This window comes from Salmo salar, chromosome ssa12 (genome assembly GCF_905237065.1).
Source record: "Salmo salar chromosome ssa12, Ssal_v3.1, whole genome shotgun sequence".
In the NCBI taxonomy this organism is placed as follows: domain Eukaryota; kingdom Metazoa; phylum Chordata; class Actinopteri; order Salmoniformes; family Salmonidae; genus Salmo; species Salmo salar.
The window spans coordinates 25,180,388-25,196,620 of record NC_059453.1 but is presented as its reverse complement, the minus strand read 5'-3'; positions in this window follow the sequence as shown (position 1 = coordinate 25,196,620).

The following is a 16,233-nucleotide window of genomic DNA, read 5'->3' as shown; positions in this document are numbered from 1 at the left end:
AGGCAAGTAGGGCATTAATCAGAGAGGTAACAAAGAGTCCAAATATAACCCTGAAGGAGCTGCAAAGCTCCACAGCGGAGATTGGAGTATCTGTCCATAGGACCACTTTAAGCCGTACACTCCACAGAGCTGGGCTTTACGGAAGAGTGTCCAGAAAAAAGCCATTGCTTAAAGAAATAAATATGCAAACACGTTTGGTGTGGGAGACTCCCAAAACACATAAAAGAAGGTAGTCTGGTCAGATGAGACAAAAATTGAGCTTTTTGGCCATCAAGGAAAACGCTATGTCTGGCGCAAACCCATCAGCTCTCATCAACCCAAAAAAAACATCCCCAAAGTGAAGCATGGTGGTGGCAGCATCATGCTGTGCGGATGTTTTTCTGACTGGGAAACTAGTCAGAATTGAATGAATGATGGATGACGCTAAATATGGGGAAATTCTTCAGGGAAACCTGTTTCAGTCTTCCAGAGATTTGAGAGTGGGAGAGTTCACCTTCCAGCAGGACAATGACCCTAAGCATACTGCTAAAGCAACACTTGAGTGGTTTAAGGGGAAACATTTAAATGTCTTGGAATGGCCTAGTCAAAGCCCGGACCTCAATCCAATTGAGAATCTGTGGTATGACTTTTGCTGTAGATTACTGTACACCAGCGGAACCCATCCAACTTGAAGGAGCTGGAGCAGTTTTGCCTTGAAGAAATGGCAAAAATCCCATTGGCTAGATGTGCCAAGCTTCTCGAGACATAACCCAAGAGACTTGCAGCTGTAATTGCTGCAAAAGGTGGCTCTACAAAGTATTGACTTTGGGGGGTGAATAGTTATACACGCTCAAGTTTTCTGTTTTTTTGTCTTATTTCTTGTTTGTTTCACAATAAAAAATATTTTGCATCTTCAAAGTGGTAGGCATGTTGTTTAAATCAAATGATACAAACCCCCCAAAAATCTATTTTAATTCCAGGTTGTAAGGCAACAAAATAGGAAAAATGCCTAGGGGGTGAATACTTTTGCAAGCCACCCTATGTATTACACCCCTCAAGTATACTAACACTGTTTGGTGGACCACATTAGCTATATTGCAAGGTGTTGACGAATATGCAAACAGCCATGCTGAGTGTTAATGATGGGGAGAAAGAGAGAGTGAGAGAGAGAGGTGTTGATTGCACTGTGCTGTAGCAAGCAGCAAAACCCTAGTCTACATAAAAGCTATCTCTTGTTTTAAGGTCTTATTCTCACTGTGACAGAGGTTATGCTATCATCGCTACAGTAACGGTGACAGCAGTGCTAGTGAAATCTCCCATGGTCCTTCGCCCTCTGGCTATTGGGAGAAGAAGAAAAACAAGGAACAGGGGGTTTTGGAAAGACGTGAATTGACTTGTTTGCTTGTCTGCTTGGTCAGCCCTCATTCTATGGTCCTTCGTTTCTTCTCTGATCCACTCCAGCTCTCCTCCTCTTTCTATCTTCATTTCTCCTTCTCTCCCTCTCAATATTTCTCTCTCTCTCACTTTCTCCTTATCTCTCGCTCTCCATTTCACTCCCTATCTCTCGCTCTCCATTTCTCCAAACTCCTTCTTTGCCTCAGTGCTGCTGCACTCGTTTCTCGTCCTCCCTAACCTGTCATCAGCATCGTCGTGGTGACAGCAGACAGATGTTAGCCTTTGCAGAGACCAGGACAGGGATAGGACGCACACACACACACACACACACACACACACACACACACACACACACACACACACACACACACACACACACACACACACACACACACACACACACACACACACACACACACATTGGCATTACACACTGACATGGACATGCATTATACACACATGGTTCCTCCCTCACACACATACTGAGACATGGTTCCTCCCTCACACACATACTGAGACATGGTTCCTCCCTCACACACATACTGAGACATGGTTCCTCCCTCACACACATACTGAGACATGGTTCCTCCCTCACACACATACTGAGACATGGTTCCTCCCTCACACACATACTGAGACATGGTTCCTCCCTCACACACATACTGAGACATGGTTCCTCCCTCACACACATACTGAGACATGGTTCCTCCCTCACACACATACTGAGACATGGTTCCTCCCTCACACACATACTGAGACATGGTTCCTCCCTCACACACCTACTGAGACATGGATCCTCCCTCACACACATACTGAGACATGGTTCCTCCCTCACACACCTACTGAGACATGGTTCCTCCCTCACACACATACTGAGACATGGTTCCTCCCTCACACACATACTGAGACATGGTTCCTCCCTCACACACATACTGAGACATGGTTCCTCCCTCACACACCTACTGAGACATGGTTCCTCCCTCACACACATACTGAGACATGGTTCCTCCCTCACACACATACTGAGACATGGTTCCTCCCTCACACACATACTGAGACATGGTTCCTCCCTCACACACATACTGAGACATGGTTCCTCCCTCACACACATACTGAGACATGGTTCCTCCCTCACACACATACTGAGACATGGTTCCTCCCTCACACACATACTGAGACATGGTTCCTCCCTCACACACATACTGAGACATGGTTCCTCCCTCACACACATACTGAGACATGGTTCCTCCCTCACACACATACTGAGACATGGTTCCTCCCTCACACACATACTGAGACATGGTTCCTCCCTCACACACCTACTGAGACATGGATCCTCCCTCACACACATACTGAGACATGGTTCCTCCCTCACACACATACTGAGACATGGTTCCTCCCTCACACACATACTGAGACATGGTTCCTCCCTCACACACATACTGAGACATGGTTCCTCCCTCACACACCTACTGAGACATGGATCCTCCCTCACACACATACTGAGACATGGTTCCTCCCTCACACACCTACTGAGACATGGTTCCTCCCTCACACACATACTGAGACATGGTTCCTCCCTCACACACATACTGAGACATGGTTCCTCCCTCACACACATACTGAGACATGGTTCCTCCCTCACACACCTACTGAGACATGGTTCCTCCCTCACACACATACTGAGACATGGTTCCTCCCTCACACACATACTGAGACATGGTTCCTCCCTCACACACATACTGAGACATGGTTCCTCCCTCACACACATACTGAGACTCAGGTGTCCACAAGACAGGAGAGATGTGATCAGCAGGACTAGATTCACAAGACAGGAGAGATGTGATCAGTAGGACTAGTCACAAGACAGGAGAGATGTGATCAGCAGGACTAGAGTCACAAGACAGGAGAGATGTGATCAGTAGGACTAGTCACAAGACAGGAGAGATGTGATCAGCAGGACTAGAGTCACAAGACAGGAGAGATGTGATCAGTAGGACTAGATTCACAAGACAGGAGAGATGTGATCAGTAGGACTAGATTCACAAGACAGGAGAGATGTGATCAGCAGGACTAGTCACAAGACAGGAGAGATGTGATCAGCAGGACTAGAGTCACAAGACAGGAGAGATGTGATCAGCAGGACTAGAGTCACAAGACAGGAGAGATGTGATCAGCAGGACTAGTCACAAGACAGGAGAGATGTGATCAGTAGGACTAGTCACAAGATAGGAGAGATGTGATCAGCAGGACTAGTCACAAGACAGGAGAGATGTGATCAGCAGGACTAGAGTCACAAGATAGGAGAGATGTGATCAGCAGGACTAGAGTCACAAGACAGGAGAGATGTGATCAGCAGGACTAGTCACAAGACAGGAGAGATGTGATCAGCAGGACTAGAGTCACAAGACAGGAGAGATGTGATCAGCAGGACTAGTCACAAGACAGGAGAGATGTGATCAGCAGGACTAGATTCACAAGACAGGAGAGATGTGATCAGCAGGACTAGAGTCACAAGACAGGAGAGATGTGATCAGTAGGACTAGTCACAAGACAGGAGAGATGTGATCAGCAGGACTAGAGTCACAAGACAGGAGAGATGTGATCAGCAGGACTAGAGTCACAAGACAGGAGAGATGTGATCAGCAGGACTAGAGTCACAAGACAGGAGAGATGTGATCAGTAGGACTAGTCACAAGACAGGAGAGATGTGATCAGCAGGACTAGAGTCACAAGACAGGAGAGATGTGATCAGCAGGACTAGATCCACAAGATAGGAGAGATGTGATCAGCAGGACTAGAGTCACAAGACAGGAGAGATGTGATCAGCAGGACTAGTCACAAGACAGGAGAGATGTGATCAGCAGGACTAGTCACAAGACAGGAGAGATGTGATCAGCAGGACTAGTCACAAGATAGGAGAGATGTGATCAGCAGGACTAGTCACAAGACAGGAGAGATGTGATCAGTAGGACTAGTCACAAGACAGGAGAGATGTGATCAGCAGGACTAGAGTCACAAGACAGGAGAGATGTGATCAGTAGGACTAGAGTCACAAGACAGGAGAGATGTGATCAGCAGGACTAGATTCACAAGACAGGAGAGATGTGATCAGCAGGACTAGAGTCACAAGACAGGAGAGATGTGATCAGCAGGACTAGAGTCACAAGACAGGAGAGATGTGATCAGCAGGACTAGAGTCACAAGACAGGAGAGATGTGATCAGCAGGACTGTCACAAGACAGGAGAGATGTGATCAGCAGGACTGTCACAAGAGCAGAGTCAACAGAAACAACGGACAGTCCTGGAGTATCATTCATTAGCAGCCAGGTCACCCGTGATACATGTCAGTGTTCAACGTCCATCCATGTCTGAGGATGTCAGGAGATGATGTGGAAACCAGCCACTAGGGGCACCAGTGAGCACAAGTAGATTTCGGTTTTGCAAGGACGTTGGGGATGGCGGATGGGCGTAAGCATCTGCCTCTGATTCCAATGGTTGCAAATTTGAATCCAGTGATAGAAAGTTGTTTTTGAGATTTTTCTTGTAACCCTATTCCAAATGTTAACCCTAACCTTAAAAATCCAGTTAATGCCTAAACTTAACCTTAACACTTACAAATTTGAGTTATGCTACAACTTCGAAATTTGACGTTTGAGAAACATGATGAACGTTTAATTCTGATGTGAGACTGTGAGAGCTAGTTGTTCATTAGAGTACGATCAACATACACATCAAACCAAGGGACGTCTCACACGCACACGCACACGCACACGTACACACACACACACACACACACACACACACACACACACACACACACACACACACGCACACGTACACACACGTACACACACGTACGCACACACACACACACACACACACACACACACACACACACACACACACACACACACACACACACACACACACACTGTCAACACTCATTTACATTATATTAATACAGATTCCATGTCAAAGCAGTAACCTCACTGACCCCATAGGGTTCTATACAACCCAGAATAATAGCATCAACTTAAACTAAGGGGAATATACATATGAAAATAACTCTTCACAGTCGCCTGTCATCATCGCCATCATTCCAACAGAGAGATTTGCATGCATGTGATCTATTAACACAGATCCACATACTTTATCCCCCCCACTGTTAACCCCACTATAATAATGCATATGAATCCCAATCCGAGGAGGGGGGCCAGAGCGACCAGTAACAATTGATTTATAGTCAAGTGTCTGTACCGTCTGATGCATGGCGTCTAGACAACATTTGTGCCCTGCGTCCGAGGGGTGATTGTCTTATTCAAATGAGGCTTGGGTAACATCCCAGCCAGCCCCATCCCACCGCATGTGGATCATGTGACTGGGAGAAGGGAACAAACGAGGCGACTCTGTCTTGACAGTTGATAGCCATCCTCTTTATGTGTGTGTGTGTGTGTGTGTGTGTGTGTGTGTGTGTGTGTGTGTGTGTGTGTGTGTGTGTGTGTGTGTGTGTGTGTGTGTGTGTGTGTGTGTGTGTGTGTGTGAACCATTGTTCAGCGGTGTCAACGTCACCTTCAGGGCAAGCTATGCAATGGGGTGTATTGTGTCAGAGGGGATGCATAGAGGAATAATACCATGTGTCATTTCTTATGTGACCCTGATACTTGGTCTATTTTGAGCCCTGAAAGTGTCTATGCAATATTTACCAGGTCAAACCCACAGAATGTTTTGAAAGTGGAAGCTGAGTTAGTGAAATCATTCTATATTTAATACCGGACACGAAACATTATCCATAGCTCAGAGTTTGTATAGGTTATCTGAAACCAGGTCACTATGAGGTCACTGACTTACACAATGGTTAGCGTTAGCGGTTAGCCCTCAAAAACTCTCCTTCCCTCCAAATACGGCATCCATTTTCTTTTCTTTTAGCCTCTCTGTCCAAATGCCCCCTTTAATTATGAAAAGCAGGCGAGGGGTGGTGTTGGGGAGGGATTTGAGAGTAGAGGGGGACATTAGGCGAGGAGGAGAAGAGGGACCGAGAAATAGAGGGACGGGGCGGTGGGAGGGGGTCTTGACAACCCAGGGCATGAATCGTGTAAATGGATTTCAAAGCAGATGACCTGCTAGCTGATCTCATGATCTGTGCCTCGCAGTCCTCCGCTCACCAAACAAACTCTCCCTTCTTTCTCACTCACTCTGAGCTTTCTCACTCTCTGGCTCTCTTTCTCTCTCTCTCTCTCTCTCTCTCTCTCTCTCTCTCTCTCTCGCTCTCTCTCTTTATCCCTCTCTCTGAACTTTCTCACTCTCTAGCTCTCTTTCTCGCTCTCTCTCTTTCTCTCTCTCTCTCTCTCCCTCTCTCTCGCTCTCTTTCTCTCTTTCTGCCATATCTTTCTCTTTCTCCTTCTCTCTCTCCTCTCTCTCACTCTTTCTCTCTCTCTTGCTCTCTCTCGTCTCTCTCTCTGCCCCTTTCTCTCACAGGGCTTGAGGAATCACACCCCCTCACATGACATAGCCCGGGGTACTATCATAGGATATGTCCAGAGGTCCATACTGACCTTTGATCCTAGCTGTCTGGGAGAGAAGGGGCCCAGTGGTCTGCCTGAACACAAGGAGCGAGGGAGAGCGGAGGGAGAGGAGGGGGCCTCACGGAGCAGTATTGTAAGGAGAGGCCCAGTGACTGACAGGTCATTTTTCACCCTTTCGCCCGCTTTTTTTTAATGCAGCAATTTTATCTTGCAAAGTAACGCCTTGGCAACCATGAAAGTGTAGATTCAATGTCCAGAGAGCCATTTTTTATTGTTAAGGGGATGACCCATTGCCATTCTATTCCACTGAAGGTATTCTCAGGGATTTGATGGCGTGGCTCCATCTTCAAATCTATTGGAAGATAAAGAAATATCAAGTCTAAGGATTTCTAGACATTTTGGGCTGCTGCTGCTGTTACTGAACAGAATTCAAACCTTTTGAGTACATGTTTGTTGATGAGAACGTATGTTTCAGAGAGTGTGTGTGTTTGCGTGTTTGTAAACCCTAACTCTCACACAGACACTCTCACTCTAGCCACCACTATCCTTCCTCTTGTCGTAGCTGGCTGTGTATCAAAGCAGGGGTAGGAGGCGCAGTCCAAGTTTAAATTGAATTTCATGCTGGATTAGTGGGGCTCATCTGAATTGCATGTGAGACGCCCCTAATGGTGGGCTCATCTTCTCACTCCTGAGGATCGGCTAGAAGATCGCACTGAGTGTGTGTGTGTGATCTTCTGGAAGATCACGCAGTGTGTGTGTGTGTGTGTGTGTGTGTGTGTGTGTGTGTGTGTGTGTGTGTGTGTGTGTGTGTGTGTGTGTGTGTGTGTGTGTGTGTGTGTGTGTGTGTGTGTGTGTGTGTGTGTGTCTACATCAATTAGAACAATCAGCCTGGTGACACGTACCAGAGGAGAAACCAGTTGTTTTCTCGGCCTCTCCCTGGAGTGCTGACACTATCTCAGAATCATCTCATTGGAGAGAGAACCTTATAGTCTCATTACATTACATTAAGTCATTTAGCAGACACTCTTATCCAGAGCGACTTACAAATTGGTGCATTCACCTTATGATATCCAGTCTCAAGCTCTCCATATCAGCAGGACGAAGTAGAAACCTGGTTGCTAATATATTAACATGCTATCACAACATCTACTCTGTTACTACATGTTTACACAAATGTCATGTCATGTATTATAATGTCATGTAATAAAATGTAATGAAATGTAATGTAATGATATGTATTGTAATGTAATAAAATGTTGTGATATGTATTGTAATGACACAAGAGACAATAATACAAGAAACAACACTTCTGTAGCTTGTCAACTATGTGTCTGTCTATCCCTGTTCTCTCCTCTCTGCACAGGCCATACAAACGCTTCACACCGCGTGGCCGCTGCCACTCTAACCTGGTGGTCCCAGCGCGCACGACCCACGTGGAGTTCCAGGTCTCCGGCAGCCTCTGGAACTGCCGGTCTGCAGCCAACAAGGCTGAGTTCATCTCAGCCTATGCTACCCTCCAGTCCCTAGACTTCCTGGCTCTGACGGAAACATGGATTACCACAGATAACACTGCTACTCCTACTGCTCTCTCTTCGTCTGCCCACGTGTTCTCGCATACCCCTAGAGCATCGAGCCAGCGGGGTGGTGGCACTGGAATCCTCATCTCTCCCAAGTGGACATTCTCTCTTTCTCCCCTGACCCATCTGTCTATCTCCTCATTTGAATTCCATGCTGTCACAGTTACCAGCCCTTTCAAGCTTAACATCCTTATCATTTATCGCCCTCCAGGTTCCCTTGGAGAGTTCATCAATGAGCTTGACGCCTTGATAAGTTCCTTTCCTGAGGATGGCTCACCTCTCACAGTTCTGGGTGACTTTAACCTCCCCACGTCTACCTTTGACTCATTCCTCTCTGCCTCCTTCTTTCCACTCCTCTCCTCTTTTGACCTCACCCTCTCACCTTCCCCCCTACTCACAAGGCAGGCAATACGCTTGACCTCATCTTTACTAGATGCTGTTCTTCCACTAATCTCATTGCAACTCCCCTCCAAATCTCCGACCACTACCTTGTATCCTTTTCCCTCTTGCTCTCATCCAACACTTCTCACTCTGCCCCTACTCAGATGGTATTGCGCCGTCCCAACCTTCGCTCTCTCTCTCCCGCTACTCTCTCCTCTTCCATCCTATCATCTCTTCCCTCTGCTCAAACCTTCTCCAACCTATCTCCTGATTCTGCCTCCTCAACCCTCCTCTCCTCCCTTTCTGCATCCTTTGATTAACTCTGTCCCCTATCCTCCAGGCCGGCTCGGTCCTCCCCTCCTGCTCCGTGGCTCGACGACTCACTACGAGCTCACAGAACAGGGCTCCGGGCAGCCGAGCGGAAATGGAGGAAAACTCGCCTCCCTGCGGACCTGGCATCCTTTCACTCCCTCCTCTCTACATTTTCCTCTTCTGTCTCTGCTGCTAAAGCCATTTTCTACCACTCTAAATTCCAAGCATCTGCCTCTAACCCTAGGAAGCTCTTTGCTACCTTCTCCTCCCTCCTGAATCCTCCTCCCCCTCCCCCCCCTCCTCCCTCTCTGCGGATGACTTCGTCAACCATTTTGAAAAGAAGGTTGACGATATCCGATCCTCGTTTGCTAAGTCAAACGACACCGCTGGTCCTGCTCACACTGCCCTACCCTGTGCTTTGACCTCTTTCTCCCCTCTCTCTCCAGATGAAATCTCGCGTCTTGTGACGGCCGGCCGCCCAACAACCTGCCCACTTGACCCTATCCCCTCCTCTCTTCTCCAGACCATTTCCGGAGACCTTCTCCCCTTCCTCACCTCGCTCATCAACTCATCCTTGACCGCTGGCTACGTCCCTTCCGTCTTCAAGAGAGCGAGAGTTGCACCCCTTCTGAAAAAAACTACACTCGATCCCTCCGATGTCAACAACTACAGACCAGTATCCCTTCTTTCTTTTCTCTCCAAAACTCTTGAACGTGCCGTCCTTGGCCAGCTCTCCTGCTATCTCTCTCAGAATGACCTTCTTGATCCTAATCAGTCAGGTTTCAAGACTGGGCATTCAACTGAGACTGCTCTTCTCTGTGTCACGGAGGCTCTCCGCACTGCTAAAGCTAACTCTCTCTCCTCTGCTCTCATCCTTCTAGACCTATCTGCTGCCTTTGATACTGTGAACCATCAGATCCTCCTCACCACCCTCTCCGAGTTGGGCATCTCCGTCGTGGCCCACGCTTGGATTGCGTCCTACCTGACAGGTCGCTCCTACCAGGTGGCGTGGCGAGAATCTGTCTCCGCACCATGCGCTCTCACCACTGGTGTCCCCCAGGGCTCTGTTCTAGGCCCTCTCCTATTCTCGCTATACACCAAGTCACTTGGCTCTCTCATATCCTCACATGGTCTCTCCTATCATTGCTATGTAGACAACACACAATTAATCTTCTCCTTTCCCCCTTCTGATAACCAGGCGGCGAATCGCATCTCTGCATGTCTGTCAGACATATCAGTGTGGATGACGGATCACCACCTCAAGCTGAACCTCGGCAAGACGGAGCTGCTCTTCCTCCCGGGGAAGGACTGCCCGTTCCATGATCTCGCCATCACGGTTGACAACTCCCTTGTGTCCTCCTCCCAGAGTGCTAAGAACCTTGGCGTGATCCTGGACAACACCCTGTCGTCCTCCACTAACATCAAGGCGGTGACCCGATCCTGTAGGTTCATGCTCTACAACATTCGCAGAGTACGACCCTGCCTCACACAGGAAGCGGCGCAGGTCCTAATCCAGGCACTTGTCATCTCCCGTCTGGATTACTGCAACTCGCTGTTGGCTGGGCTCCCTGCCTGTGCCATTAAACCCCTACAACTCATTCAGAACGCCGCAGCCCGTCTGGTGTTCAACCTTCCCAAGTTCTTGCACGTCACCCCGCTCCTCCGCTCTCTCCACTGGCTTCCAGTTGAAGCTCGCATCCGCTACAAGACCATGGTGATTGCCTACAGAGCTGTGAAGGGAACGGCACCTCCATACCTTCAGGCTCTGATCAGGCCCTACACCCAAACAAGGGCACTGCATTCATCCACCTCTGGCCTGCTGGCCCCCTACCTCAGCCCAGTCAAAACTGTTCGCTGCTCTGGCACCCCAATGGTGGAACAAGCTCCCTCACGACGTCAGGACAGCGGAGTCAATCACCACCTTCCGGAGACACCTTAAACCCCACCTCTTTAAGGAATACCTAGGATAGGATAAAATAATCCTTCTACCCCCCCCCCCCCCCTTAAAAGATTTAGATGCACTATTGTAAAGTGGTTGTTCCACTGGATATCATAAGGTGAATGCACCAATTTGTAAGTCGCTCTGGATAAGAGCGTCTGCTAAATGACTTAAATGTAAATGTAATGTAATGTCATGAAATGTAAGGATATGTTTTGTAATGTAATGAAATGTAAGGATATGTAATGTAATGAAATGTAAGGATATGTATTATAATGTAAGGAAATGTAAGGATATGTAATGTAATGAAATGTAAGGATATGTATTGTAATGTAATGAATTGTAAGGACATGTAATGTAATGAAATGTAAGGATATGTATTATAATGTAATGAAATGTAAGGATATGTAATGTAATGAAATGTAAGGATATGTATTATAATGTAATGAAATGTAAGGATATGTAATGTAATGAAATGTAAGGATATGTATTATAATGTAATGAAATGTAAGGATATGTAATGTAATGAAATGTAAGGATATGTAATGTAATGAAATGTAAGGATATGTATTATAATGTAATGAAATGTAATCTTATGAAATGTAATGTTCAGTATGTTCTGTCACTGTCATGACACATTGTGTTACATTACAAAGCTTTATCTCAAGCTACATGTATTGGACTGCATACTGTAGCAGGATAATTAACATGTGTCTGTATGGCAGTAGCGGTGTGTGGGTAACATTACCGGGGAACTCAAGCCAGGAATAAAATGCCATATTACAACCTATATGTTGTGATAATTGTGTTGTTTGCTCTATAACCTGTTAGTTCATATGCCTTGACACCATGATATATAGGCCTAATGCCGAGACAATAAGAAGACACAATGGCTAAATAAATTCAACCACACGTTTGTTCCATTAAAAAAACAGAGAGCAACATCTGTCCGGTGAAGTCCACAAAACATACTGCATGTAACAAACAGTTACAGTGAGGGGAAAAAAGTATTTGATCCCCAACTGATTTTGTACGTTTGCCCACTGACAAAGAAATGATCAGTCTATAATTTTAATGGTAGGTTTATTTGAACAGTGAGAGACAGAATAACAACAACAAAAATCCAGAAAAACGCATGTCAAAAATGTTATAAAATGATTTGCATTTTAATGAGGGAAATAAGTATTTGACCCCTCTGCAAAACATGACTTAGTACTTGGTGGCAAACCCCTTGTTGGCAATCACAGAGGTCAGACGTTTCTTGTAGTTGGCCACCAGGTTTGCACACATCTCAGGAGGGATTTTGTCCCACTCCTCTTTGCAGATCTTCTCCAAGTCATTAAGGTTTTGAGGCTGATGTTTGGCAACTCGAACCTTCAGCTCCCTCCACAGATTTTCTATGGGATTAAGGTCTGGAGACTGGCTAGGCCACTCCAGGACCTTAATGTGCTTCTTCTTGAGCCACTCCTTTGTTGCCTTGGCCATTGTCATACTGGAATACCCATCCACGACCCATTTTCAATGCCCTGGCTGTGGGAAGGAGGTTCTCACCCAAGATCTGACGGTACATGGCCCCGTCCATCGTTCCTTTGATGCGGTGAAGTTGTCCTGTCCCCTTAGCAGAAAAACACCCCCAAAGCATAATGTTTCCACCTCCATGTTTGACGGTGGGGTGGTGTTCTTGGGTTCATAGGCAGCATTCCTCCTCCTCCAAACACAGCGAGTTGAGTTGATGCCAAAGAGCTCCATTTTGGTCTCATCTGACCACAACACTTTCACCCAGTTGTCCTCTGAATCATTCAGATGTTCATTGGCAAACTTCAGACAGGCATGTATATGTGCTTTCTTGAGCAGGGGGACCTTGTGGGCGCTGCAGGATTTCAGTCCTTCACGGCTGTTTTCTTGGTGACTATGGTCCCAGCTGCCTTGAGATCATTGACAAGATCCTCCCTCCCGTGTAGTTCTGGGCTGATTCCTCACCGTTCTCATGATCATTGCAACTCCACGAGGTGAGATCTTGCATGGAGCCCCAGGCCGAGGGAGATTGACAGTTCTTTTGTGTTTCTTCCATTTGCGAATAATCGCACCAACTGTTGTCACCTTCTCACCAAGCTGCTTGGTGATGGTCTTGTAGCCCATTCCAGCCTTGTGTAGGTCTACAATCTTGTCCCTGACATCCTTGGAGAGCTCTTTGGTCTTGGCCATGGTGGAGAGTTTGGAATCTGATTGATTGATTGCTTCTGTGGACAGGTGTCTTTTATACAGGTAACAAGCTGAGATTAGGAGCACTCCCTTTAAGAGTGTGCTCCTAATCTTAGCTCGTTACCTGTACAAAAGACACCTGGGAGCCAGAAATCTTTCTGATTGAGAGGGGGTCAAATACTTATTTCCCTCAATAAAATGCAAATCAATTTATAACATTTTTTACATGCATTTTTCTGGATTTTTTTGTTGTTATTCTGTCACTGTTCAAATAAACCTACCATTAAAATGATAGACTGATCATTTCTTTGTCAGTGGGAAAACGTACAAAATCAGCAGGGGATCAAATACTTTTTTCCCTCACTGTACATGACCTACTGCATGCTCAAGAAAGTTCATGTTTCTGACATTTACTTAGAACAACTATTGATTTAGAACCACGAAGAGTTACCGCCAGTGTGTGTGTGTGTGTGTGTGTGTCTGCGTGTGTGTGTGCGTGTGTGTGTGCAAGTAGAAAAAAACATGTTGACTCACCCTACTTGCAGAGAAACACCAATGCCATCCAGTTCTACGGACGGCAACAATGTCATACTCTTTTTGATCAGACAGCATAGATGGGCTACACATACAGAGACAGAGGGACGATGCTCTCTCCAGTGAGATTCATTCAGCCTCTAGCTAATTGAAGGAAATGTATGACACACAGAGAGACGAAAGATAAATTGTTTAGTATGTTTTTTCTTTTTCATCCATGAATACACGCCACTTCTGTATGGTCAACACATATACCAAAATAGACTGGCACACATACACTTCTCTACAACACACAGCCTAGTCATAACCCACAGGGAATACGCTCTCCTGTTAAGCTTTCCCTTCCTGTGTTACTCTCCCTCCCTCCCTCTCAATCCCTCCATTCCCAGCCCATGTTTGATGAGGTCCATGCTGCCGTGCCGCTCTGTGCCGTGGCTCTGTCTGCCTGTCTGTCCTCTACCATGTGTTCCCTTTAAAACTGTTGGGGCCAACCAGAGAGCACTAGGAGCAGGGCCTGGAGGTCTGGGGGTCTGGGGGCCTAGGGGATTCTGGGCATGGACTGAGGCTGCGGTGTCGGGGTTGAGAGGAGCTGTGCCGGCCCCTCCCTCCCTCGTGATCTGAATGACATGGATGAATAACAGAGATGTGTGGTGGTACAGGCTGCCCTGCTGCTGACCTCACTGCCGCTGCTCTGGCCTGGAGACTGGGCGTGTGTGTGTGTGTGTGTGTGTGTGTGTGTGTGTGTGTGTGTGTGTGTGTGTGTGTGTGTGTGTGTGTGTGTGTGTGTGTGTGTGTGTGTGTGTGTGTGTGTGTGTGTGTGTGTGTGTGTGTGTGTGTGTAGCTGATCAGACAGCTACTTCTGAGAAGAGGACACAGCAGAGGTTAGTGTACATATCCAGGCGACAGACAATCAGATGACCCTAGGCAGGATACAACATACTGTATCCTAAAGCCTGTCCCTACGTATAAAATGAGCTGGGTAAGGTTTCCTTAGCACCCCAGCAGGCAGAATTACAAAAAAACTGTTCAAATTATGTCCTTATTTTCTAGGTGTAATGCATACTGTAGGTAATATTGGCATGCCCCCCCACCCGCGTAATATTCAGAACAGGTAGATTCTTCACCCCCAGTAATTTCTATAAAGTCAAGAAAAGTCATTTGGATGCACTGCGCCTCCTTCGCTCATTGTAGCTGTGGACAGCCACACTGTCTGTTCTCCCCCTCCCTTCCCCTCCCTCACTCAATTCAGGGTGGTTCTCAGCAGCCTCAGCCAAGCCGGCACTTGCCTCTCAGTCAGGCCGGCTTCATTCCATTTCAGATACACATCTATCTCTGGAATGGAAATGCGCCCCTCTGGTGTGGTGGCCGTCTCTCTCCCCTCACTGAAAGAAAAGCTTTCGCAAACACAACTTCTACCTCTTTTCATAGCTTGACTCCAGCGAGCAACAAGCACGTATCAAACACAAAGTTCCGAATGATTTCTTATTGTAAAAAAATGAAAGTTTGTCTTTAAAAAAAAGTTACAATGACAATTGGCCTATTAGTGACCGCGCATTAACCTGGCTCGACAAAACAAGCTAGTTAAATATATTCAAATCTTAAAACAATCATGTAGTCCTAGTTAAATGTAGTCCTAGTTAAATGTAGTCCTAGTTAAATGTAGTCCTAGTTAGATGTAGTCCTAGTTAAATGTAGTCCTAGTTAGATGTAGTCCTAGTTAAATGTAGTCCTAGTTAAATGTAGTCCTAGTTAAATGTAGTCCTAGTTAGATGTAGTCCTAGTTAGATGTAGTCCTAGTTAAATGTAGTCCTAGTTAGATGTAGTCCTAGTTAAATGTAGTCCTAGTTAGATGTAGTCCTAGTTAAATGTAGTCCTAGTTAAATGTAGTCCTAGTTAAATGTAGTCCTAGTCAGATGTGATTGCTGAGGAACTCACAGTAAATGTGTTCTTCAAAGTAAACGTCATAGATTATCCAGTAACACAGGAAAGTGTCCGCTGTCTCTGTCTGGCTCACTGAATATGTCCATGTCTGCTGTCATAGGGTGTGGGAGAGGCAAGCAGCTGTAAGGAGAGAGGTGTCAGTGCAGCCAGGGGCAGCGGCAGCCCTGGTGTAGAGGAGTGAGAGGAGACTTATTCTCAAATAGTGAAGATAAAAAAGGTGTATATTGTACTGATGTATGAAGGTGGCAAAATGGCCAGTGCTATTTCTATGTCATTGATAAACATGTCTACTGATTATCCTTGAGCTCTCGAGATTTACACCTCAATGTAGAGTGATATAAACACAGTACCAGTCAAACGTTTGGACACACCTACTCATTCATGGGATTTTCTTTATTTTCACATTGTAGAATTGTCACGTCCTGACCAGTATAAGGGGTTATTGGTT